Source organism: Melozone crissalis, unplaced genomic scaffold (assembly GCF_028551555.1).
Source record: "Melozone crissalis strain CALT ecotype California unplaced genomic scaffold, PUWL_Pcris_2 ptg000061l_1, whole genome shotgun sequence".
NCBI lineage: Eukaryota > Metazoa > Chordata > Aves > Passeriformes > Passerellidae > Melozone > Melozone crissalis.
The window spans coordinates 5,017,731-5,044,556 of NW_026535839.1; the positions used below are offsets into that span (position 1 = coordinate 5,017,731).

At 42.0% G+C, this 26,826-nt stretch overlaps 1 protein-coding gene across 2 annotated transcripts in view; it reads right to left on the reverse strand.

The window, feature by feature from the left end:
* The window catches only part of SGCD (sarcoglycan delta), a 300,479-nt gene that overhangs the window by 249,739 nt on the left and 23,914 nt on the right, over positions 1-26,826 (reverse strand). The window contains exon 1 of one of the 2 annotated variants that reach the window (XM_054287885.1): positions 15,243-15,318. The exons of the other annotated variant lie outside the window; for it this stretch is intronic. The gene's annotated coding sequence lies outside the window, so the exon portion shown is untranslated. Of the gene's footprint in view, positions 1-15,242; positions 15,319-26,826 lie in introns of those variants that run through there. 2 annotated transcript variants of the gene reach the window in all.

Genomic DNA, 26,826 nt, shown 5'->3' on the forward strand with positions numbered 1-26,826 from the left:
TTAAAACTATAAGAAAAATCCGCATTCCACTAGCAAAGCTGTAAAACTTGCTTGGAGACTACACACAGTGCTCTAATCACACTGGCTCCTCAGAGCTGACCCATAAAAGCCAGAGCAGCTACTGACAGATGAGTTAAAAATTTCTGACTGGCTTTTTGGGGGAACAAGCCATGGATTTGTATTTGGAAGCTATTCCAAAACTGTTAAAGAGTCATGTAGAATAAACAGCCTTTTGCTCAGCTGCCAACATACCAGCCCAAAAGCTCCACGAGGTGACTTCAGACAGAAACAGAAAGCCTCTGTGTTTCTACCTACTAGAGCCTGCACTAAATTCCCCTCTCTGACACAGAGGAGCTCAGTGCCAGGGAACAACAATGAATTCACAGGCCAAAGGCTCACATCTGCTGCCTGGCATTGAAATCCTGCCTTGCTTTTACAGACCTGAATTGCCAAGGATGCCAGAGCCCAGTGCCACTTGGAGGACCCCATGTTGTGGCCACACAGACCAGCCTGGAGACCTTCAGAGCTCAACAGCTTCAGGTTTTGAAGTGCTGCTTCCCACACATGGTTACACTGCCAATGCAAGCCCTGAGCCTCCAGAAATCTCTTGCAGGTGCACACCTGCTGGGATTAGAAGGTTCAAGGTGCCTCCAAAATGTTAACCAGAAAATACGGATACAGGTCACTCCACAATCCACAAACACAGAATCATGTGAACCACAGAACAGTCTGGGTAGGAAGGTACCATAAATATCATCACACCTAGCATGGCAGGGAAACCTCCTGCTAGACCAGGTTGCTGAAAGCCCCATCCAGCCTGGCCTTGCACATTTCCTGGGCTGGGATATCATGCTGCTTTTCTCACTGGAAAGGAGATTAAATACAAAACTATCTCCTGTGTGTCTGTTCAGCAGTTTCTGGAAGCTCCCTCTGAAATGGAACCATCATTTGTAAGGTATCCCCTCTGCACCCAGGTTTCAGGAGCAGGAAAACTTAGTTACCAAATGAAATGCTGAGAGCAAGCATGAGCAGCCTTTCAGCTGTGACAGGAAACCAGACACAGGGTAATTCTTGTCTTTATTCACACATCGTGGACTGACTGCAGTGATTTCAAACACCAGCCTTTTTTTCTCTGCAATGCATACCATATCATTACCCCCTGAGAGGCCACTTTACACTTGGCTCTCCTGCCTCCCTTCTCCTGCTTTGTTGTATAAAGTTATATGGAAAATAATACCTAAGTGGCTCCGCATCCTGCAGGGAAGTAGCTTAAAACATCACTCAGTCTTTCTGAAAATTTTCATGCCACTGCAAACAAAAAAAAAAAGTCAGTCATTATACCTCAAATTTGACAGTTTCTTTTGGATTGAAAACCATAAATTAAGTAAAAAATATTTATTTATTCAAACACATGGGTTTGCTTTCCACCAAAACACTTCTGACAGCTGCAAAGATGACAGTAACCTGTGATACCTGCTCTGCATCACCCTTGTGGCTGTCTTGTTATTTCTGGAATCCCAAAAGTTACCTCCCGAAAAATCAAATCATTCTGTCCTAATTAGAAGCTTCTGAAGACAAACTTCAATTGGGATGTACACTTCCCACACATTAAACACTAATTCAGAAAGCAGGAAGCCCTTCTCAGCATGTCCTTCCGATGAGAGGTTGCAGACTTAAAAACACCAGGCTTAAAACCCAAGCTGAAAAACTCTGCTGTTCAATAATGAAACACAGCAGTTGCATTGCAGCTTCTAGAGTTCTTCTAGTAATAAATAAACCCCTGACTGCAGCAAGACAGGTTTTGAGAAGCTTCCTCACAGTCACCAAGTTTTACAGGACCGGAATTTGCCCTCTCAATGCAAATGTGGGGGTGATAAACTCTTTTTCCTCACACACCTCCTATGACAGGAGTGGGGTATAAATGCATTCAAGCCATTCCAATCCCTTTCCAGGGATGACACTGTCTTCTAACCCAGTGATCAACCACACAGTTTGTGAACAATCAGGTCAAAATACCTCAAGTGCCACAGGTTCCCCATGTTCGTCTTTGCTGGTGAAAAACAGGAATATCAACTGGGCTGATTTCGCTTTTCTGCAGCAAATTCTCACTGCTTAAAAGCACCTCACAGTCAAGGTCATTCCAAACAATGCAGGTGCACTACTGCTGGACAGGCAGAAGTGCATGGAGAAGTGAGCATTCCACATCCTGTTACTCTTCTCTGATCATCTAATGCTAATCTGATCATTTATTAGGGATGTGACATAATATCCATTCTTGCTAGGCAAGGCAAGGACTACCAGCAGCCAAAACACTAATGTAAGGACTATTAATAACTTTATTTTCAAAGGTAATTAGTATTTTCACTTGTGGCAAAACTTCAGTTGCTTGGTACACTGTTCTGCAAAAACCAGAACTTGTCTGGAGTAGGCTAGCAACTAGATATGACCCCACTGGGCTCTAAATCACTGATGCAAATTTTTCAGGGCAGATATCCAGTGATTCAAGATCAACAATCTGACATTATTTTTGCCTGTGTGCTACCAAAAGCCAAAGCACACTTTGGGACTTTCTGACAGCGTGTGTGGTTTAGGCAGCAAAAGCACCGTGCCCTGAAACCAACAACAATAAAATTACATCACATAAGCACAGATTCCTAGAAACACTTGCACTCTCAGTTTTCACCTACTTAAAGGGAAGTGACAAGGCTGTAAGTCTCACAGTCAAAGTCTTTAAGTCTTACAATCACTGGTTTATCACATGGGGACAAATTATTTTTTACCTTCTGTACAAGTGCTTAATAAGGCAACTCCAACATGTACTTTTATTTAATTAAACACAATCTCCTGGTAACAGAATCTAAGACATCTTTAAAACATTCTGTGTTGCTTCTAGCAGCATGCAGCTGGAGTTATACAAATTACTGCATTTCCCTCCATGCTACTTTCTGATGTGGTGTAAATTGGCAGAATTCTGCTGAGTCCTGTTGATTTAATACCAAAGGGTGGCTGATCCACATAGTTCCAAGCTTTCAAAATGAGACACAAAAATATATTTGAGCAACATCTGAGGCCAGCTATTGTCATTGGGGCACCATGTCCCCTCCCAGTCCCCTCTCCCTGCTGCCAGCCAAGCCCAGCACCAGAGGGGTCCCTTTGGGCACCTAAGCCCCATTTCACACGAAGCATTAAATGCTTCATTAAGGGCTTTAATCACTTAAAAATTGCTAGAAGTAGCAAAGGGAAAAAGCATGTGAGTTCCTCTCTTACATGTAATTATGGGTGATGTTCTACTCCTGACTAGAACTACCCAGGTAGAACTCAAAGTTTCAAGGCCCTCTTTGTCCTGATGCCTCAAAACATTCCAGCTGAAAACTCTGTTGTTTACTCTTTAACTTTTAACTGAGAGGCCCTGAAATATAATCAATGCTCACTTTTGAAACCCTACCATTTTAATTACTGTTTTCAGAAACCCTCTATCACATGTTTTATGTACAATCAATGCTGACCCATAAAGGGAAAGCACTCTCACATTTTGGTATACAAGAAGTTTGCTCTTTAGGAAGGAAACAATCAATTACTGATCATCTAACTGCCTCTGTGTGCATATCTATTGCTCTTCTGTTATTGCAGATTAGACATTATTGTGTCCCAAGAAAGCAAAAATGCTATAAAACTCCACTTCTGATTTTTTCAGTATAAGATTTTATTTATGTTGTTACTTAGGGTGGTAAATTATTTTTTTTAAAACCTACACAAAGCATTTTTCCCTGTGTAGCAGCTAAGGGGGCAAAAAAAAATTTAAATCTCGCAACACCACAATTTGATCAATGTGTTTTGACACTGCTTCCTTCTAAATCATTCTTAATATGCTGAGATGTGAATGCATGTTGACACCAAGATACAAGTGTGTGAGATTTGTCATGCATTGAAAGAAAACTCTTCATGTATGTAACTCTGGTTTTAATATGTTGCAGATCATGCCATAAGAAGCTTGTCATGCCCAGATTTTGTGTTTGAGTGTTACTTTTTATTTCATTTGAGGTGGGGGATCAATCTGTAATCTTTTCAAAGAGGCATTACAAACTATCAGTGAGAAAATTAATGGCTTTAAATACACAAGAATAATGTTTTCCTAATTAGTACCCATAAATAAGAGGCATAAAAAGCCCAGTGACAGACACTGAGAGAAAAGATGTGCCAGGACATTCATGTGCTTTAGTTTTAGTCCATCAGGGCTAGGTTGATAAAATGCTAAAGAAAAAGCCTACTTTAAATTTCTGTTCAATTTGACTTTAAAAAATGAATGTATTTGTACATAAACTGGTGTTATCAGGTACATCTCAGCCAACCTGCTGAAATCAATATCATTTACACTTGCCACTCAGAGGAGATGACCTAATAGCTTCATATTTGGGAATAAAGACTTGAAAATAGTAAGTCAAACTTCTTATCTCCTTTTCAAAGGACCTGAAACTGTACACCACACACAGGCACACGTGTGGCAGCAGGCTGAAGAGCAGCCATCCTGTGGGAACATGCAGACCAGAGATTTGCACAAAAATGGGTAGCCAGACTCAGAAACATAAAGGATGTGTAAGTACATACACGCTATGGAACACTAAACTGAGCACAACATTTGCACAAATCTTATTACTTAAAAAAGATCAGGTCACAAGAGCCAGAGTATTCTCAGAAACAAGGCACAGTTCACAGTAAATACTTCAATATTTTTCGCAGCCCAAATGATATCCAGCTGTGCTTGAAGTCCCATTACTCCCTATCCCTCCAAAGTCAACTACAGCTCAACCAAAGCAGGAGAAAAAGTCATTTCTCTTCAGAGGAGAAAAGAAAGAAGAAAAAGGAAAAGAGAGCTGAGCAAGCTTCCTCCTTTGAACAATTTACAGAGTGAAGAGAAGGCAGCAATGGGGCCCTGGGCTGGCTTGGCTCTGCAGGAATATTCCATCTTTACCCTCTCCTCCTGCTCCAGCACTGAACCTTGCATGTTAATCCCAAGAATCCTCCTTATTTAATAAATGCATTAAAGCCTATCGATTTGCAGTGACTATGAAAGGTCAAGTCAAAACAAAGCAGGGACATTTAGCAATGCACAGGGCTGTAAAGTAGAATTAATTCCTAATGAGAGTAAGTGGTTACTGTGCAGATTGAAGAGAAACTTCAGCCAGTCAAATTCATGTCTAGTTACAAGGGTATAAGCAGAAAGGAATCCCACTTGGGCCAAAACTTCAAGCAATATTCTCTGTGCTCTTATCCTGTGATTTTATTTGCATGCCCAGGAGACAAATTTTAGTCTCAAAACCTCAGATATTATTAGTATTTGTTTAAAGGCCAGGAAAGGCTGCTCTAATCTTTCATTGTGACCTCCTGTTCAATACAGATCAGAAGATGGAAGCTAAAAGCTTCACCACCCATCTCACGGAGAAACAGGGATGAAAAGTGATCCCCTTCCATACTCAGAGTATCAAAACAGGCAATGGCAGGGAAATGAGAAACAAGCAGGTGCCTGATTTTTAATATCTGTGAGATGAAATCTCTCAGACAAGCTTATTTATGGAACAGTCACATTTTCTTTTCCCAAACTTTCTCATTCCACCCAAACCTACCCACGATGAAAAATGATGCTGTGATTAGAGGCATGCTTAATTACTTTCCAGCAATAAAATCTTATGAACCAAATTTTTATCCTAGCCTGTGTATTTTCTTATTTATTTTTATATGTTCATAAATATTCAAAGCCATTAAGATGATTATTAATTGCAGCAGAATGCAATTAGGTGGCTTTCCACAATAACAGTCTTTAAAACTGCAATGTGTATTCACTGTTTTTCCAGCACCTGGCTTCAATTATTTAGCTCTTTGAGGATCTCTGTTATCATGATATAATGAATGTTCTACTTAAATAGCATCACTACCTGAAAGAAAGAACACTGATCTATTACTACATTAAGCTCAGCCGTGTAGTGAGTTGTGTCATATAATGAAACCTTCACAAAACTGATTACCTGCAGAGATTCACAATGTTCAAAATGTTACCAAGTCACATTCTCCTTTTGGCCACAAAGTTGTCATCTTTTCCTTCCCCCAAATAATTCCTCTTTAATCTTTTCACAGACTTTTACACCTGTGCTACGTATTTTCCAAACTAATATTTTAAAAGGTGCTGATCCACCTCTCCCATGCACACTGGATGAAAAAGGGTGTGCCTGCAGCAGGGAGAGGCCCTTTACAAAATTATGGACACTGCACACTATAAAACACCCAAAATCTCGTTAGCAGACTGCCTTTTCAGGAGTTACTCCTCCAGAAAGGAAAACTCTTTGTGAAGGTCAGCAGCCTGACCTCGCTCATGTTTACAGCACTGACTTCTCCAGCAGCCACTTAAGGGATGCTTTCAGCATCTCGCCTCAGTAAGTGGTAGCAGCCTTCATAAAGGGCAGGATATTGTTACAGCTTGCAAGAGCTCACATTAACTTTTAGCCTAAGTGGTAAATTTTACCTCCAGAATGATGATTTCCTTTTGAAAGCACGCGCTTAAACCATTTCAGCTTCACCTGACCTGGCTCCCACTCCCCGCTCCTCTCTGCCTCACACTCCCGTGGGTGCCAGCACCCATCCCTCCCTTCCACACCTTCTGCAAGAACTGAATTGCTCATTTAGGAACATTTTGCCCCATTATATTATTGTCCTCCTTATCCAACTTGCTAATGGAGAGGCGGAACTCAGGGTGATGAGGAAAGCAAGGGCAGAGCTCCAGGGCAGCACAGAGGCTGCTGCAGTGAGCTCAGAGCAAGGCAGCACACCGAGGGGATGGCTCCCAGGAGGGGATGCAAGGAAGGCAATTGCCAGCCCTGCACAAAGCCAGCAGCAGCAGCAAGGCACAGGCATTTAGCCTGCACCATCCCCACAACGTGACTGCGTGGGAGACGTGAAATGTGCTCCTAGAAATCTCCTCAAGTCCCTCTCGGGAGTTGGCAGAGTTTTATTGGTTTCTGCTCTGGTAATAGCAAAGCCAGCTGAAAGCACACCTGGGTGCTGGGGAGCGTTGGACTTCAAAGATTTACAGCATCAGGGGTGGTGCTGCTCCCTGCATGCAAAACACAACTTGTATTTCTTACCAAAATTCCCAGACATTTTTCAGCCTCAGCTGCATAAAAAGCCCCTCTAAGCAGCTCACCTACCACTGGTTTTCCCTCTGTGAACAACTGAGATGCTCCTAAAATAGTACCAGGTTATACTGCAGTGCTCTCCAACTTTGATCCTGTAATCCCCTCCAAGAGAGGGGACCCTGGCACTGGTGCTCACAGCTCAGTGACAGCACAGGAGCCACACACAGAGCTGCAATTTCAGGATTTAAAGAGGTGATTTGGGGAGCTCTGTACATGTGCAGCAAGAGAGGGGACTTGTGGTGCTTCACATTAAATTGAGGTGTAAGTATGCTTTTTCCTTGTTGTTCAGTCAAAACATACTGATGCAGACCCACTACCTCACCTGAGATTATCATTTTAGGGTTGTATAATTTTATCCAAAAAAATCACATTGCAATCAACTTTTTTTCTTACTAATGCTGCTTGCATTATTGAAGAAGAAATAAAAAAACTAAACAAGAAGAAAATCTTAAAGAAATTTTAAAAAAATAATAGAAATAAATTCATAGTCCTATCTGCTTGCCCTAAAGGCTTGTTCACATATCTGCCTCTTGTTTGGGACAAATACCCGTTCCACAGAAACCAGCTTTCAGAAGGGAGAAAAGGCATTCCAGTCATTGTTGTATCAAGATGGAGATCACCCAGCCAAAATGCATAACATGAATAAATGCAGTGATTAGCTAAAAGGAGACAATGAATTAGCAGACAGCATTCCTACTGCAACAACTGTTTTTGCTGCCTAATACAAGATACCAAATTTACTTTCCAACTTGATTTATAACTTCAGAACTAATGCAACAATTAACTACAAATTGACAAGTATGTTTTACTAGCAGTCAAGATTTTAATTTAAAAAAAAATCCCAGTAAACTTCACACAAAGCTTTCAAAGTACTTTAAGAAATAAGGATCTAGTAAGAGGTTAGTATTATTAATTTTTTTAGCACTGGCATATGAAAATCTAACACATTAGAAAAGAGCTAAGCTGAAGCTGAATGCTTTAACCAAATCCTGGTGACATCATTTTTGCTGAAACAATTTGGAAAATCAGAGAGATTAAAGCTGAAATCCATTAGTAAGATAGCAAGTGAATGTAAACATACTTTCTGCAATTTCTGCTGATTCAATTTTGAAAACCTACAGGATTAAAACTAAGGCCTGCTTATAAGATGGCAAGTGAGCACAAAGTTATTACTCTTCAAATCACAGAACTTTTATATTAAAATAATCAATGAGAAATCACATTAAAGCTGCTTTTAACATTCATCAGATTATTTGGTAAAGATGCTAACAAAATTAAATCCCTCCAAACAAATATAAAATTATCCAGATCACAAAAAAAACCCACATTCCAAGATAACAGTCAAAACCCAGACTCAAACTTGTAATGCAATTCAAAAAAGCATTATTAAATTAGGCCCAAGTGTGGAAAAAGAGCCTCTGTCCCTATGCTGGGTGTTCCATATCCTGGCAGGCCAGGATGCTGCTGGGAAATCAGCCAGGCTGATTACTGTTATAAGAAATCTTTTATTTGGCTCTCCGAACTGCTGATGTCAGCTCCCTCCACTCTTAAAAGAACCCATGTTAGACTACAAATAAGAGAACAAACTGAACGATTACAAGTAGGAATTAAGGAGAAACACACCTATTAGCCTGGTAGGAGTTCACACGATTTTTTCAGTAGGGCAATTAAGTATATCAGATGATACAAAGCAAGAGAAAGATGGGGATTTTTGGGGTCATCAGTAGAGGGTGGGAATGGGCCACTGAGACCTTAAATTCAGCTTTTCCCCCTCCCCACCAGGCACAGCCAGCAGAGCAATAATCCCTAATCCAGACCCCAAACCTCCACACAACTCCTGCTTCCCCTTTGCCTTGCTGCAGAGCAAAAACCCAAATAAACAGCGGTGGGGAGCCTGAACAGCCAGGTACAAATCACCTGGAAAGATACACCACCTAACAGCTAGGGTAAAAATGTGATCCTGACTTCCAGCAAGCAAAGCAAAGCAGCTGCTTCATGTCCCAGAGCAGCAATCATGTCCCTGTGGTGGAGCCCAAAGTTCATAGCAGTGCCTGAGCAGCCTTCCTGCTGCCCAGGGACCCTCCTGCTCCCCTCAGACACAGCAGAAATCTGCAACAAGAGCATATTCTGCACTTTATAAAGCCTCTGATAATTCCACCATTTCCTGCCCTCCAGCCAAAATTGCGGATTTTATTTTTCTCTGATTTTAACAGCAGCGAATTAAGACACAGGTTCTGGCTGGCAGCCTTGAGTGACCTTTTTAAAGGCCTGAAATATATTTAAACTCAAAGTCCCTGGCAAAGGAAGCCTGGCAGGCTGCTTTTACATGGCCAAACAGGGCTCAGTCACAGCAACACCCCCACAGACCAGATAGGATGAAAAGGGCAAGTCTCTCAAAATATGGCTGTGACTTTGAAATTCAGATGACAGAGCTTCTGTACACAGGGTATTTGACAGTTCTGTAACACAGCAGCTCTGGTCATCCCTTGAAAAAAATTAATCAAAGTTTCCATAAAGAGAAGCTTTTCCAATTCTGTCTTCATAATTTTGCTGCAGGGGTCCAGAGCCTTTAGAGGGAGCAGGCAAATTGAAGCAAACACGTCAACTCCTGCAGCCCAGAGCTACCAAAGTGAGTTTTTTCCTCCTTTTTTTATGCTAAAAGTGCATAATTAAAGAGAATGCATCAAAACCAGACATGAAGCAAATAGAACTCAAAACATACAGCTGAGCACAAAATAATTAGTTACAAAAAAAAGTCAGCTCCTCAGAAAAATAACGTAACTGGATTAGGAAACTTTAATGCAAGTCCAGAGGAGGAAGAGTTGCTATGATGATTTAAATATTATTACCCAAGTTAAACAGCATGGGTGTCCCAAGGCAGCTGTGTGCCTGTCACACCCCACATGGCACTGCCCCTCTGCTCCACTGCTGCCAATTCACAGCCATGGAAGGACATCAAATATTCAGGGGAACATAAAACATCCAAGTGAATCACCACCCTATGCAGAACACTCCCAGGGATTTCTCATCTTCTGACGGTCAGTTTAAGCCAGGGGGGAAGATGAAGAAGGCCAACAAAAGGGCCAAGGAAGATGTGGGCAGCTGTGGGAAGGAGCAAAATGTCCTGAGCATGTTTGGAGCTTCTCTCCAAACCCAGAGCAGGGAGTGCTCCAAGCACCTTCCTCTGCCCAGCTCTGGCTGGAGCAATTGCACCCAGCCACAGGCAGAATTAGCACAGCTGTTTCACAGATCAAGGCATCCTGGAGCTGAACTGAAGACTTCAATGAAATAAAGCAGGATGTTTGTTTAACGCGAGCCTGACACCTTCATTTTTATTGTGAAATCTTCCACTTTACCAATCCAAATTTGAGAGTCGGGGAAGCCCCAAAACAAACCTGCAAGGAAACCACTTAAAAATCATCACACACCAATAATAGACTAAATTTAATTCCGTGTCAGGAAGAGATGAAAAAGGGCAAATATAATGGGAACCCACTGTTTCACACCAGCTTGTGAAATGCCCAGCTGAGTCAGGGAGAGAGGACTGTGCAGGGATTTACTGCCACTATGACTCCTGAATAAAAACCCAGCACTTACAGCATCACACTGGTTTGGTTATCTTTTAATTTACTGTGTTTTTAAATCACCCCTAAATCACCACATTTTCACTTCAAAGCCCAAACCTCAGTTCTTTTGTACCTTACAGCAGCACCTCCTGCACACTGTACACATGTACCTGGTCCCCTGAGTGCTTCCCATCATAAATAGGGTGATTAGAGCAGCTCTTCACTCACAGCTCAGGGCCACACTGTACCAAGCCCTGGACAAACAAATAGAATAGCCTCTGTCCTGGGCAGCTCCCACCTCATTCATCTGCTCCTGTTCACATTTATCTCACTTCAACAAAGCAAAACCAGTTCCTATTCCTGTGCCTGCTGCAGCACTGAACATGACATTAGTAGTTAACAGCAGCTTTAACTCATTTTGTCTAATTTGAAATCTCAGATTTAAAAAAAAAAATAAGTTTTCAGCAACTTTTTCTTTCAGGAAGTTTCAAAGTTAGTGAGATCCATTTAAAAAACAGAGACAAAAGGCCCAAAGGGCATGGACTGAAAAAAAAAAAATTAATACATAGAGGCTGTAAGGGACTCATATGACAAATGTAACTGAAGCCAGACCACTGAATGAGTAAAAACCATCCAGCAAAAAAGATTGTGTGATGGTAAAAATGAAGTGTGATAGTCCTGTCACCTTTGGGGCTTCAAGGGATGAGTAATGAAAAGTCCTGGATTAGAGCTCATAGAGAACAGGGCTGAAAGGGATCTCCAGAGGTTATCTAGCCCACCTCCACACCCCAGAGCAGGAGCAGCTCCACAGCTATCATACCTGACAGATGTTTTTCTAACATATTCTTAAAGACCTGCAAGGATGGAATTGCCACAACCCCCATAAGCAATCTAATGGTATATTTCATCCTAGAAAGTTTTTGCCACAAAAGTAAATCGCACTTGCTGCAATTGAAGCCCATCCTTTCTCACCTCATCCACCATGGACAAGGAGTGTTTTCCTTTCCCTGTGCAGAAGGAGAAAAAGGCAGGAATGTTGTGACAGACTCAACCACCAGGTTCTAATTTTTGCCACTGCTGCTCCCTCTACTCTATTTGGTTTGTAATCTGAGTTTTTGGATGGCATACTAAAAGTAACATGTGGTAGCAGGATAGAAACTTTAACTGATCTGTCCTGTCTAGAAATGGTTATTCTGGAACACAGGAGGTCAGGGACCTGTTGGAGTCAGTCCAGAGGAGGCCACAATGATGCTCAGGGGCTGGAGCACCTGTGCTGTGAAAACAGCCTGACAGAGATGAGGTTGTTCAGCTGGAGAAGACCCTGGGGGACCTTCAAGCCCCTTCCAGGGCCTAAAGGGACTCAGAGAGCTGGAGAGGGACTTTGGAAAAGGGCAAACAGCCATGGAACCAGGTGCAACGGCTTTCAATTGAAGGAGGACAGGTTTAGCTGAAGAGGAAGAATCCTTCCCTGTGAGGGGTCACAGGCTGCCCAGAGAAGCTGGGGCTGCCCCTGGATCCATAAAGTGTCCAAGGCCAGGCTGGAGAGCGCTTGGAGCAACCTGGGATAGTGGGAGATGTCCCTGTACATGGCAAGGGAGTTGGAGTAAGATGAGCTTTAAGATCAATTTCAGCCCAAACCATTTTCTGGTTCCATGTGGATCCCCTCTGTAAAGATGAAGGGAGCAGCATGATTCTTCCTCCATGACCACAGAGCTGGTAATCCTGATAGAGTATGGAGTCCAGCCATTCTCATCTCTCTGACCCTTTCAAGTGACAGGCTCTTGCGAGTAGACAACACTAAAAAATGGGAAGGGGGAGAAACAATAAACAGAAGAGAGAAGCAGCTCTTGACCATGTTTTCAAGAGACAAGTCTCTAGGCAAACACAGGGAAAAAAACAAGTTCTCCAGTCAACTGAAAGCTGTTGGCTTGATGCAGATGCTGCCTGGGAAATGACAATGGACTGTGTTAAATAGAATGTCCTATTTGACCTGCATTATTATGGCATTAAATATGAGTCAAGCAGGCTTTTGAGAGCAAGGAAGCAGGGGCTGGTGAAAGATAGATTTTCTTAATAAACACAAAATTATAAGCCATTACTTTCTGGATATTTATTCAAGACAGTAACACCACAGGAACGAAAGCTGTGGGGGTCTTTATATTCGTTTGGTGAGCTCTGTTTGTGCACTCAAATCCAAAGCTTCAGATCTTCAGGCTGTTCTCCCCAAATACATGGGCAAGCATCTTTTCAGGATGAGAGCTCAGATTTTTGCTTTATCACACCACTCTGATAGCTAAGGTCTTTCTAAAAACTACTAAATATTTTGGAATTCATAACACCAGTGCAAGCACTACCAACAGGAGAATTCCTAAGGGTATCTCTGACTCAAACAGTACTTTTTTTGTTGTTTATTAATCCAATGACCTGCTCTGTTTCCTAATGCCAATTAAATATCCAAGAAAAGAGATGAAGGAGGGATGTAAAAGTTGTTCCACTTCCCTTGTGCCTTCCAGCCAAAAGCTTGTCCCCTTTTCTGAGCCTTTTATAGTCTAGGCAGGTCTCACCAGCATCACCAGCCAGGGGAGAGCTCTTGCCTAAGGAACTGTCTGCCTAAACTCCTCAATTTATTAGAGCTTACAGACATCAGGAGCAGAGAGGTGCAGCCAGCAAAGGTAAGTTGCAGAAGAAAGAAAATAAAAACCATTCATTATACACACAAGGCTTGACTGCAGAATTGAAAGTTGTGCAAAACAAAGGGCCCTGATTAATCATCAATTATACCATGCATCTCTTAAAAGCCATACATTCACTTTACCCACCTGAAAGTCACAGCCAAGATGATGTGGTCACTCAATCTCACAGCTTCAAAGCACACAGTAACAAGCTTTCCCCCTTCTGGATCAGTTCCTTCTTCTGATCCCTTTAGGTGCATTGACTTATTGCAATTAGGAATACACATTTAGCAGAATCGAAATTAATGGACCTACATAAAAGGAGTGCCTGGCTCTCTGAGCAATCCCAATGCCAAACTCCTTAGTAAGGAAAAATTTCCATTCAAAGTAATGCGAATACAAAACACTTCAGTCTTGGCCCTTTGGGATTGATTTTTAGAAGAAAGCTGCTTCTATTTCAGTACCAAAGCAAGTAGCCAGACTTTGCTAAGTAGTAACTCTACTTTTGTGCTCACCAGGTGCTAAGACCTTACAAAAAATGTAAAAGAAAGTGGGTTTAAATGTGCTGCCATACCTGTGGTGTTCAATGACTGATCTTGAGTCTTCTGGGGGAAAAAGTGGGAGGAAGGAAACAAAAATCTCACTGTACTTGTAGTCTGCTTTCCTTGCTTTAAAGTGGACTTCTTTCACCTGTCCAAAAATCAGACCTGTCTTACTGTTCTATCTAAGAAAAAGACACCAAATGCCATTGCCATAAAGACATCGACAGGAGCTTGGATCCCAATCATCAAAATTTTAACTGGATCTCGAAATGCTCAAAATAAGATCTTGTTTAAAAAATAATTTTAAAACCCCCAAAACACAAGACTCCTGCCATGTTCTCTGAGCTCTTTTCAGTCAAGACTTGCCTTTGAGTCAAATGTGTCTCTTAATTAACAACTAGTCTTTGGAAAATTAACAAAGGATAGCAGTACTAAGGGCTATGGATGTTACAAAGAGAAACAAGAATAATGTTGTTAGCTTTTTGCTATGCTAGATGAGACATTACTGTGCCAGAGGCACAAGTAATGGAAATGTACTTTTATATAAATCTCCTCTCTTTGCTTGGATTATTTTAAATGACTCCACTACAGTGTATATTAACCTAGCCACCAACCTTCCTGCAGTCAGCTTTCTTTTTACAGTTTATCAGGAACACAACCACTGAGGAATCACCAAAGGATGGTGAATATCATCACACTCTCCCTTTGTTTGCTTAACACACAGAATGGCCGTGCAAGAAACTGAAAAAAACCACATTTGCTGGGAGGCAAATCTTCTGTCCCTGTCACCTCATACTGAACCCTTTGCACCAGATCTGATGTAGGAGCAGAGCAGCTCCCTTGGCCTTGGCCAAGGGTTACAATGGACAAGCATCTGAGAGGTGCAGCTGTTTTCTTCCCCTCTCCTGAATTGACTTCTAAATGCCTTTTTTCAGAAGCTGGAACCCACAATGTGGCTGGTCAAGTTAAAAGAGATCAGGGGTCAAATCAGAAACACACTCCATATTTCTCAAAAACACCTTTTACTGTTCCTTCCTACTCCATCCCAAAGCTGTGACCAAACACACAGCCACAGGGGTGAATACTGTCCTTCCTTTTCCCATATTAAGGTTACATGTTGCAAAGCTTCACTTACCCAGAAAAGTACAACTGTGTGAAAACACAACAATATTCAAAACCAAGAGCGAAATACCTTATCACTTTCCTTTCCAGTATGTTGCATTCAACACTTTTCCTAATTTTCCTACCCTAGAGCTCAGATAGCAGCATCCTACTTACTCTGTGAGGGTACAGGGGAAGTTCAGCATTTAGCAATGGTGAGAAAATTGGTTTAGATCCCTGAGGGAAGGTGCTGTAGAAGTGCATTCAATTCAGTTGTAATTCAATCCAGTTTGCTGGAGCTGAAAGAAAACAAAACACTTTCAAAGTTAAAGGGAGAGCCAGCATTTATTTTATTTTTATATGTGTGTGTACATATATAGACACACACACACAAAAATATTTTTATGCAAACATGTATTTATGTATGCTTGTATAATGTATTTTATTTTTGTGTGTTGGCATATATACAGACACCTACACCTACAAACACACACAAATTTTAGGAAGGGGAATTTTTAAGTAGAGCACTAGAAGGACAAGGTTAGCATGAGGCAAGTTCTGCCAGGCATACAGAAGCACACACTGCATGGAAAAGAATAGTTAAAGGCATTTTCTTCTACTATCATATTTTTTTTTCCTCAGGATATGAACAAAACAAAATCAAAGCAATTAAATCATTACCCTAAGGGAAAAAAAAAACCCAGTAATTGTGCTTAATCCTCTGAGTTACTCTAATGAATACACCTAATTTACTTTGACTAAAAGAAAGCATATTTTTTTCCTCCAAAGCTGACAAAGGTCAAATTCAAAGAAACCAAAGTAACTCCCACAGTACCTTCCTCAAAACAGAGGGAAAAAATAGCCCATGGTGTGCAATTATCTCAAGGTAAACAACCAGGAAGGCCCACTGCAAAGTCCACCTGTGATTTATAATGCTGAAGAGCTTCCAAAGGGAAGGGCCTGCAACAAGTTCTCTCCCCATTTTTACCTGCATAACGCAAACTGCAGGGCGGGGAGATGGGTTCTCCCACTTAAATTCTGCAGTACCCATATTTTATCCCTGCAAGTTCGGTTCACAGCATGAAAACTCCCCAGCTACACTAAACAAGGCAGAAGAACTGGTTCAGACAAGCAAATTACATTATCTGCTGCTCTCTGACCTCCAGCACCTTGGACAAATTGGGTGGAGGGAAGAGCCGCCGGCGCTGTTGCCAGCAGATCTCCCCGAGCTCCTCCTCAGCCTTGGCAGAATCAGAGGGGAAAATTCACACATGGATGAACTGTTCTGGAACAATCCTTCTAATGCAGCTGGCACAAACAGGCTCCCCTCCAACAGCAGGCAAGCGTGGCCCACATGTTTGCTGCTCTGGCACAGGATTCCTGCCGACAGCCCCGCGACGTTGCTGGAGGGAGTTACAGGCCAAGAGTGGTGCAGGGGTCAGTTAAATCAGGGAAAACATGAGTGGGTGGGGAATATCCAGAGCCAATTTCCAGGCCAGACTCTCTCAAGGGCACTCCTGTAGAAATGTGGGCACATTTCTGGGGAGTACCAAAGAGCTGAAGAAGCAAAAGACTCATTTGTGTCTGGGAGAGACTGCTGAGAAAGGACCCTTCAAGACTTGTTGGTTTAACATTTCAACACTCAGTGATGCACGTTTCCTCAGTGATAAAAATAAAGATGAGCATTTTCACCATTTTTGACATCTACCAACTCAACACATGAGCATTTCCACCATTTTTGACATACACCAACTCAACACATGAGCATTTCCATGGTTTTTTACATATACCAACTCAACACATGAGCATTTCCACCATTTTTGACATATACCAACACAACACATGAGCATTTTCACCATATTTTACGCATATCCACTAAACACATGAACATTTCCACAATTTTTGACACATACCAACTAAACACATGAACATTTCCACAATTTTTGACATATACCAACTAAACACATGAACATTTTCACCATTTTTTACACATACCAACTCAACACATATATTCCCTTGTTCCAAAGCAAAATGGCATCAATGCCTATACGCAGGAATTCAGGAAAGGACTTTACAGATGTAAAGTAAGGGCAAAGGCTGCCAAAGGTCAATCTCTGAGATCAAAGGGAAAGGTGCCATAGGGAATATCTCTGCTCAGTCCCGGAAACCTCAGCACTTTGCACTGAGATTTAGTGCCATATGTACTCAGCAGTACACGCAGTGTTGACAAAGCTTTTATTTTTAAACAAATAAAGGCCAGAAAGTACAGATTTCCTTAACTCTCATGGGCCTTCAATTATGCAGTGCTGCCTCTACCATGTAAGCATATTTCCAGAGCTTTAGCACTTGACATTTTGAGATAAAATGTCATGAATAGTATTTGTGTACCTCTCTCCATCTGTGCCACTCTGCCCCTCCACTTCCACTTGAAATCTTTCAAGGCATCAGATCACTGGTTCAAAGTATCCCCTTCCTTTACTTTCTTCACGTTTAGGATCAAAAACCAGACAGACTTTAATGGTATCTTGCAAACAGTTTGCTCTAAGTCTTATTTCAAGAGTTTTTCTTCTCTAGTCTGCCCACTACACTAAGCTGATCAATGATTTTTCTGCTCATTAAGTACTGCTGCTGGAATCACTCTTGCCCATCAGGAAGACTCTGCTGCCTGTTTGCTTCTCCTGTCTTTTCTCTTTCCAGCCCAGGACCACAACAATCTCTGAAAGAGATCAACGGCCTCTGCTCAGGTCAGAGCATTTTGGCCTTTATATTGTGCCAAACCTGAGAGTCTCTCAACTGGAGACTCCAAATTTCAGCTTCCCGTGCTTTCCACTCTGATCTGATCTCCTCGTGCTCATCCTCCTTAAATCTGTCCTCATTTGCCTCCTCTCCTGAGCAAGAAATAGGAGACACAAAATTTAATAACAATTTTCAGTGAACTTTTATATTGCCTTGGATGTGAAGCAGAGACATAAGAAAGTGTTTTGTCACGTTAAGCCAGTAAGAAGAGGGAGTTTGATGGTGTTGTGTGTGTCTGACTGGTTCCTCCACTGGCACATGGATTTATCACCAAACTGAAGCACAGTCATTAATTTTATCACACTCTTCTGAGCACACAGTTGTGGTGAGCCCACCTCCTGAAAAGTAGATTTCAGATGCATTTTCTCCACCTGAAGATGGAGAGAACCTATATCCCAGTATCTTATCTGATACAAATATGCTGCTTTCCAATTTCACTCTATCCTGTCTGTACTTTTATCTCGCTTTCCTCTAATTGTACAGCTCTTCCTGAAAGGTCAATTGTTCCTCATCCAGCTGATGGCCTCCCAGTAGAGTCTGAACTTATTATTATAAGCACCTGCCTTCTTTTAAGAGCTATGGTGAGGATGATGTTTGGCATTATTAAGATGTGATGTCCTGCCAAGGATGCCTTCACAACTGGAAGAGCTAATGTGACAGCTCTGAGCTTGGAGAAAAAATAATAATAATAAAAAAAAGTTGCTTTTCTTCTTGTCTAGTATGTGCCCTGTGCTGTCAGGCTGCACGAGGGGGCCATGCTCACACCTGTAACCCAGGCCCCTGAAGGAATCCCTCACAAGAGCGACTCTGCCTGCAAAGCAAACGGGAGCAGTTTGAAGATGGCATGTGAAAAGCTGCCTCGGGTCTTCCAGAAATCAGAACTCTTGGCTGTTCATCTCCTGAGAGCTGACCTGGGGCACAGGAAACCACAGTGCCTGTGGAACACGAAGCAATCACACTGAACTCTCCTACAGCCATTTGCATTTTCAACAATTCCTCTTCAGAGAGATGCCCTGTGCCTGGGGGAATATTTGCCTCTGTTCACAGCTGACTTTCATTTTAAGTTAGAATCTGTTGGCTCTTCTTTTTTAGTTGGCAGTGAAGTTGTGGCTCTGTTAGATAAATGTTCTTTTCTGTTGCTTCTTGTATAAAATTCCGGGAAGATGTGGCCTCCAACACCAAATGTGGTCCCAGAACACCAGGGCAGAAATAAAATAGTGTCACTATTATTGAAAGTGCTCAGCAAATCCTACTCTGAGAGCAGTTGCTGAATAAAAATGTTCAATCTGGCCAGGAAAAAAGTATGACATAAACTACAAATGTTGAATTATAAAGCTTGAAATTCAGAAATATGTATTAATCCTTCAGATTTGTTACCCTGATGTCTAGGATTAATTCTTTGGTTTTTGTTTTGGTTTGGGGATTTTTTGTCACATGGGGACTTTACTAAAGTGATGAATTTTAAATATAAAAAATAGCTGAGGACATGTGTAGAAGTACAGCAAAAGGAACATTTTATAGAAGGCAAAGACAAGGCTTTATGGTTTTGATTTTTTTTTTTCTGTTGGGGGGGTTCATGGGATTTTTACTTGAGCTCCTTCTGGGTATTTAAGCTCATAAATACTACTGAATATATTAACAACCTCAAAGTTGCTGGTCCCTAGAGTTAATGTAATTAACCACTGAAAGTCTTCGCTGTCACAAATGAAATCAGATTGTGTCACAGGAGGCAGCAAACCTCAAAAAAGCTGCTCTGTCCTCTCTAACTGAGGTGCAACTGAGCACTTGTTTCCATGTAAGAATGTTGATAGATGTACAGCCCACTGCTTTATTGAGAGAAACACTTTTAAAAGTAAAAATGGGGCAGTTGAAAATGCATTTGCTTCCTTAAAGACCCTCAGCCCTCCCATCCAGCAAGGCTCTATGAAAGGTGAAAAAACACTTGGAAATTCACCTAAAAGCCTCCTGTCCTACCACCACTCCAGTCACTACAGCAAAATACTTTGCAAACTTTTCATCTCAGCAGATGAAAGTTAATACAGATTAAGGGATTACATAATACTGGAAGAGGGTGGCCAATCAAGTTGTTTCTCAGAACAGGAGCTTTCATCAAATCGACAACTAAGTGGGAAATAGCCACCCTAGAAAGTATTAGGATTTCTAAGAGTCTGTGTTCCAATGCCACCTGTTCTCAGAGAAGCAGCTCATTTTGGTGCACACTGAAAATCCACATTGTCAAGCACAAGTGTAACACTTCCAATTCCTCTTCACACTTGGGTGCTGCAGGGTCAGTAGATCTGAATGTGTGCAAACAACAATAAAACTCAGAGCCCCTGAGGCAGCATCTGCTCCCAGCACGGTGAGAGCTGACAGGGCTCTCTGCTAAGGGACCTCACCCAGCAGAAAACATCCCATATCTGAGGGAAGATCTTAGCAAAAGACAAGTTCAAAATCCAAAGAAACAAGAGGAGAATTGGGGCAGTCTGCAAAATAACAGTAACCCAGCTAAAGGAAATCCTACCAAGCCACAGCAGCAAAACCAATACCAATGTAAATTCTGCTTTCAAGAAGAGAAAAATGTCACTTGCTGCTTCATGGGACTGAGCTGTCCCACCACAAACAGCAAGGATGAGTGAAAGGGTCTGGACTCCTCCATTTAATTCTGCCATTCCTGCAGATGGGAGCTTGAGAAAATTCAACATCTATAACTAGCAGATACGTTGAATTATTCAAAAAGTGAAGTGCTAGATTTGGGTCAAGCAAACAGGACCAGAGGCCAGGTGTCAGTGCTGCAGTCAGCAGAGCACAGAATGGTGACAGCCACAGCACAGCCTGCACCACAGGCACTGAGCAAAGCTTCTGAAATAAGAGTGTGCTTCCAGAGAAACAAATGAGGTTAGGGGCTCAATTCCCCTTAAAAGAATTGCCTTTCTAAATGCAGAAATTTTGAATGAGCCTTTTTGCTCATCCCAAATATTACAAGTTGCCCACAAACCAACACCCTCTGTGCCAAAGCAGTTATCTGTCATATTTCTTTCTCCAGAAATAAAGAAAAATAGTTGATGCAATTTGTTCAATTAGTAGGACAGCTTCTTACTAATGTGGTATTTTAAGCTTTGTGCAAGAGGAGTTTTTCAAACTACAGCACTTTGAATGTGCAGGTATTAGCAGAAATGTGTCTCCTTTTAGTCTCCCAGTCAAGAAAGTGTGCTCAACACAAATGATGACAGTGTCATGAAAATCAAACTTCTTTTTTGCCATTTTATAGCCACTCATCTCGAGCTGCCACTGTACAGGCTCTTCACTGCTGGCATCAGATGGGGTATCAGCATCCAGAGCGGCCTCAGCAGCTGCTGGATGAAGAGTTTCTATGATTACCTTTAAAAATGTCAAACGTTCAGTATTCAGGTTTGTTCATCAGTTAGTAATAACATCCCTGGCTGAGCTGAAAACATGTTCTCAGTGAGGGCTGGGGAAAGGAAAGCTTAAACAGCTGACAGCAGTTAGAGATGAAGCAGACTATGCTGTTCTTTTCTGAAAAGAGGCTGCAGTGATTCCAGCAGGCTTCTGAAACAGAAGAAGCTGCAAGATTATGGAAACAGACCTTTTCTTCTAGTTTTTCTGACAGCTACAATTCTACATTCCTCAGCCCTGTCCTGCAATTAAAAGGGGAAGATATCAGAAATAGCTGAAGAAGCAAGAAAACAAGAAAAGAAAAATAAGCTGATTCCAGCTACTCTTCTATTCTCCATGTGTGCTATACACATTTCATTATTAGATTAGAAGCATCTTGCAGCACCATCTCCACAGGCTTTGAAATTGCCACCATAAAAGTACATCACAGAAGTTATTTTTAAACTGTGGATTTTGTTACAGAGAGAAACTCATTTTTAAAAATTTAATGGAAGGAAAGCATTTATTAGAAGACTATGACAGCTGAGGGGAAAAAATATTCATCATATTCAGAGAATACAGAAGAGAAAACCGACTTGGAATGTGTTCTTGCTCTCTCAGCCTGAATACCTCTCTCTTCCCTAACGGGTGTCAAATATGATCAATCAAACTAATTCTGCACATACTAAAAAAGAGCTTCTCCAACTCATTTGGCTCTGAAGTCACAGCTCCCCTCATCCACACTGAAGCTAAGACTGCCACATAAATGAAAAGGTGCTGGTTCCATATGCTGGAATGCAGGTGGATCTCCAAGAAGTCAATCAATCTGATGTTCAGGATGTACCAGTGCCTGCAACGTGCATCAGTCTTGAGGCCAAAATGAAAATAACAGATCTCAGTGAAAGCAGTGCCTGCAGCCACAGCCCTTTGCCACCTTCACTGGTTAGATGCTCTTCAACCTCCCTCATTTCCCTGCAGGGAATATCTGCCCCCCTTGTGCTGCTCAACACCACCACAGTGGTTCAGTGCCCTCAACAACAGGCTAAGATGGGAAAAATGTGTATCAAGCCAATCTCACACTGAGCTTGGAAAGTCTTCAGCTGCCAAAAGCAAGTGAATGCATGTCCTGCTAGGTGCACAAAAAAGAGGAGAGGAACAAGTGCCACATGCAAGAGGAAGGATAAGACCAATGTTAAATGGGAAGGGAAGATCTCTCCCATACACAAGCAAATAAACTTTCATGCATTATTCAGAGACTGTGCAGTCAGTGACGGGTACATCTCTTCTAGAAAGGAAAAAAAAACATTCAGTGTTCTCTTAGCTTCAAAACCGCAGCATTGCCCCAGGGTAAAGATCCAGGGAAGCAGCAGAGGGGTGAGGCCAGTTAACAAGTCAAACAGCACAAGAGGGGTTTAGTGTTTTTTTTTTAGAGGCCAGATATTTGTCCAAGGAATCGTTACACAGAACTGGGTCTAGGTTTGAAAATTGTGCTTAGTATCTATAATACGTTAAACAAAAAAGGAGGGGGAGGAAGGAATTCTTAGCATAACAAGTTACCACAGTCACATTTAAAAGAAAGCAATCCACAATTCAAGAATTATTCAATTTCTCAATACTGTCCCATTAAACCAAACCTTTGCTGGACACTCCCTTACTATAATTTATTAATCCCACCCCCCAGAAACAGCATTCTGCAGTTTCTTCATGCACAATCCAAGCAACACTAATAAGAACCCATAAAGGGTCAGGAGAAAGCCCTAAGCCAGAGCTCTGGCAGCAATCCAAGCTGGAAAAGACACTGACTGTGCACAACAGCAAGTGAAGACAGCTTTTCCCCAAAGTGATATTTTAATTCAGAAAAGAACCTTCACTAATCTTAGGGTTTATTATTATCTGTGCAGCAAATGGGACTGCAGTTGGTCTACATAAAGCATTAGTTTCCTACAGGGCATTTTAGACTGTAAATGATAAAGGACCAGACCTAAACCAGAAGTCTGCTGGAACTCTGCTCTTGCCTTTAATTTGATTTAAGCATGCCAAAAGGCAGGGGATGAAAGTGCAGCACTAACAAAAAGGCCTTGGTGGAACACAGGGTGCAGGAGGGATCCCCTCAGGCTGGGATCTATGTGGGGACCTAAATCTGCACCAGACCTCCGTCCTTCCCTCCTGGGCTGACCCCTGAGCACTGACCGGGACTCTGGGAGATGCAGGAGCATCTTCAGCAAGCTGAAAACACAGCACACTGTCAGTGGAGGCTGAAGGATAACTGTGCACCCAACACATCTCATGGGAATGCAGGGTCTCACTCAGTAGAGGAGCTTTGCTCTCTGCGTTTTCCTTTTTTCATGATGTTTTCCTGTGTTCCTACAGTTACTAGCACAAGTAATTCCCTAATGGAAGGGGTTTGGCTTAGCCAATAACCAGCTTTGGGCAAGGCCTCTTCTCCACAAATTCTCCCATAGACATTGTAAGGGCAGTGAGCATCTCTGAGTGTGCCAGGACAAGAAGTGGCACAAGGAAACAAAAATCATTGTCATGGATGGCAGTATGACAGAAAGAGCAGTAAATGCACTGGGAAAAGTACTCCACCATACAATCATAAATAAGTACAATTAGCAATACATATAATTTCCAACCCCTCACAGGCTGAGACATTAAATACAAGAATGATGCCCACACACACTGAGTTCTGAAACCCAGTAGTCACAGGATTAAAAAGGACTGCAAGCTTGGTATAAACCCAGCCTGATCTTCCACTGTGGCACACATCCCACACCACTTCCCTCCCAGCCCTCCACTCAAAGATGTGCATTACAAAAGAGATTTCCTCCAAAGCTCTTCCTGTGATGAGCTTTACTGAAGAAAAGTGGAGAATCTAAAAGAAAGATAAAAGCAAAGGGATGTGGGTTAGAAGAGGTCAAAACCAGGCACCACATACTGTCACTGGGTTCACAGGAATGCTTCATTATTAGGCATTTTTCTTCTCTTCCCCATCTGCACTATAGAGAAAGTCTTTTTCCAAAATGCTCAAAGGTATCAATAATGAATTTAAAACATATGAAATACAGTTAAAACACATTTTTGAGCCATTTAGAACTGAAAGCAGAGTGCCATAGAGTAGCCATCATTAGGAAAATGGTCTGCTTAAAGAAGTTTTCTCACATATGAAGGGGACTGTGAAGTCTTTAAGAGTCTAAAAATATTTTTATAGAACTTACCACGTAGGAACCTGACTAGGTGGGAATTTTACAAAACGTGCTCTTTCAACCTGAAATGTGTGAGCTGTACCTACAGGCTCTTCAGTTAATGTTCTCATCAACTGAACTACAATTAAATCCATACATTGATACCTGGTGGCTGCAGTGAAGGTGAACTGCAAAACCTGTTCCTCTCTGGGCTGATGATGGCTAACACAAAAGCTGGTTATCCTTCCTAAAGACTGCCACTCTGCCTTCAGGGCCTGCAGTTCTCCTTTCTTTAGGAGAGAGCAGCTGTTCTGCTTGGGATTCCAGTGTGTGAGCAGACTCCCTCTATTTCAGACTATCCTTTTTAAGGATGGGTCAGAACTGCAGCAAACTCCCTGAACACTTTTCTCCAGTGAAGACGAGGGAAGCTTTGCCAGGATTCAGCCTCTTGCTCTGGAGGAGACCCAGCCAGGTGTCTCATCCTCAGGCAATCTGCTCAGCTCTGACTCAGGGACCGAGCTCACCCAAAATTCTGCACCCAGGGAAACGGGTGAGACTCAGAGCTCTGCAGCACCACTGTGAATTTGGAAATAGATCCAAGCAGCAGCTCAGAGCCAAGTTTTCAGCTTGTGATATGTGCATCACGAGTGCCTTCCAGTTAATCCAGACATGCACCCCTAAACCAGCCTGCACAGAACACCTCGAGCACCAGAGATGGCAAACTCCCCACGGGCACTGGGTCATGCCATGCCTGTTCATCTGCCTGGCACAGAGCTCTGCCAGCACATCACCATCCTGACGTTACTTGGCACTGGGTACACCTTTATTAACCACAGTCAAGTCCAAATTATTGGCAAAATATAAGAATAAAAATTTACAATTACTCCAGTCTTTGATATGAGCTACTGCACAAATTCTGCCCATCTGACAAATCCAGATATTTAACCAGGAGTTCAAAAACTAACCCATGTTTTCATCTGAGGAGAGTCTTACACAGGAAGAAAGTATCATAACATATAATTTTTCCCAGAGAAATTCTCTGAAAGACCAAACCCTGATGGATAAACAACAGTTAACATCCAAATTACACAAACAATGAGGAGGAGCACAATGTACTAACTGAAATTAAATGTACCTGTACTCTGGGTATAAATCCAGAGTCAGAGCTATTTGTAACTCCCTATATTAAATTTTATTCATTAAGTTGAAACTAAGATTATGCTGATAAAATGCCAGACTGCATCTGTACTCCCCAGCAACAATACTGGTGATAATTCCTGTTGCTCCTTGGCTAAATTCCGTATCCTTGTGTTTTATTGCAGCTGCACCAGACCCTTCACCTAGCCAAGTTTGCTCTGCCAGTTGGCATTATGATCCCTCCAAAAATAACCATACTTGCAGTTATGCTCTCTTGGCTCAAGAATGTCCATTTCTCTTCAGTTTATGATCAGTGTAGTTGCTAACACACTGCCAGTTGTCCTGAGCCTCCCCACAGGGTACAGACAGGCAATGAATAATTGCAAGGATGGGAATGTCTTCCCCTTTCCTTTTTTTTTAAATGCTCCTTTTGGAAATGTTTCTTCATGGCATTGGCTTAAGCAGAGGGTGGATGTGTTTTAGAACACTGTGTTCTGACTTATTATAAGAAATTATAAACCCAACAGCAGAATTGCCCAGTGACTTTTTCTGGTCTGTATGGTGTAAAATATTTGGGTGCTTGGATTTAAAAGACATACTGAACCTCCCACTGAGATATAAGTTTCTGGAGAGCCTCTCCTGCCTGGAGGATGTGCAGTATTGTGCCTTTGGACTCCTACAGCTCAAATCCTCAGCAGTGCTCAGGATCACACTTGGTTTTTAAGTGCTACTACCACAAACACTACATAGGAGTCATCTAAGCCATGTTTCATGTCGAAACATCTCCCAAGCACTGAGGCAACTTTGGGTAGCACAGAGTGCTCAGTTTCATGTACTGCTCATTAAACAGATGGGGTCAAACCACAGAAAAGCTCAGTAGAAGGCACTCCAAACACACCAACACGCTAAATGGAATGTTCATGTTAAATGAAACAACTAAACAAGCGGTACAGAAAAGAGAAACCCAGGAAAGCATGAAAGAACGACCATCAAATGTGTAAAGTGATTAAGATGAGGAGGAAGAACAGCTGGTACCTGTGTGCACCAATGATTAGACAAGAACAACTGGTTTAATTTACAGCAATACAAATACAAGTTCACTGATAAACAGAAGAAGGAAAGGTTTGATATATTTGGTTTGGTATTAAGGACAGACATGCTAAGGCTTTTGCTAGTCTGACTCTCAGTTTTCAACACATTCAAGGAGAGGGTTTTTTTAACCAAACATTACTTCCCAGAAATGCTGACCA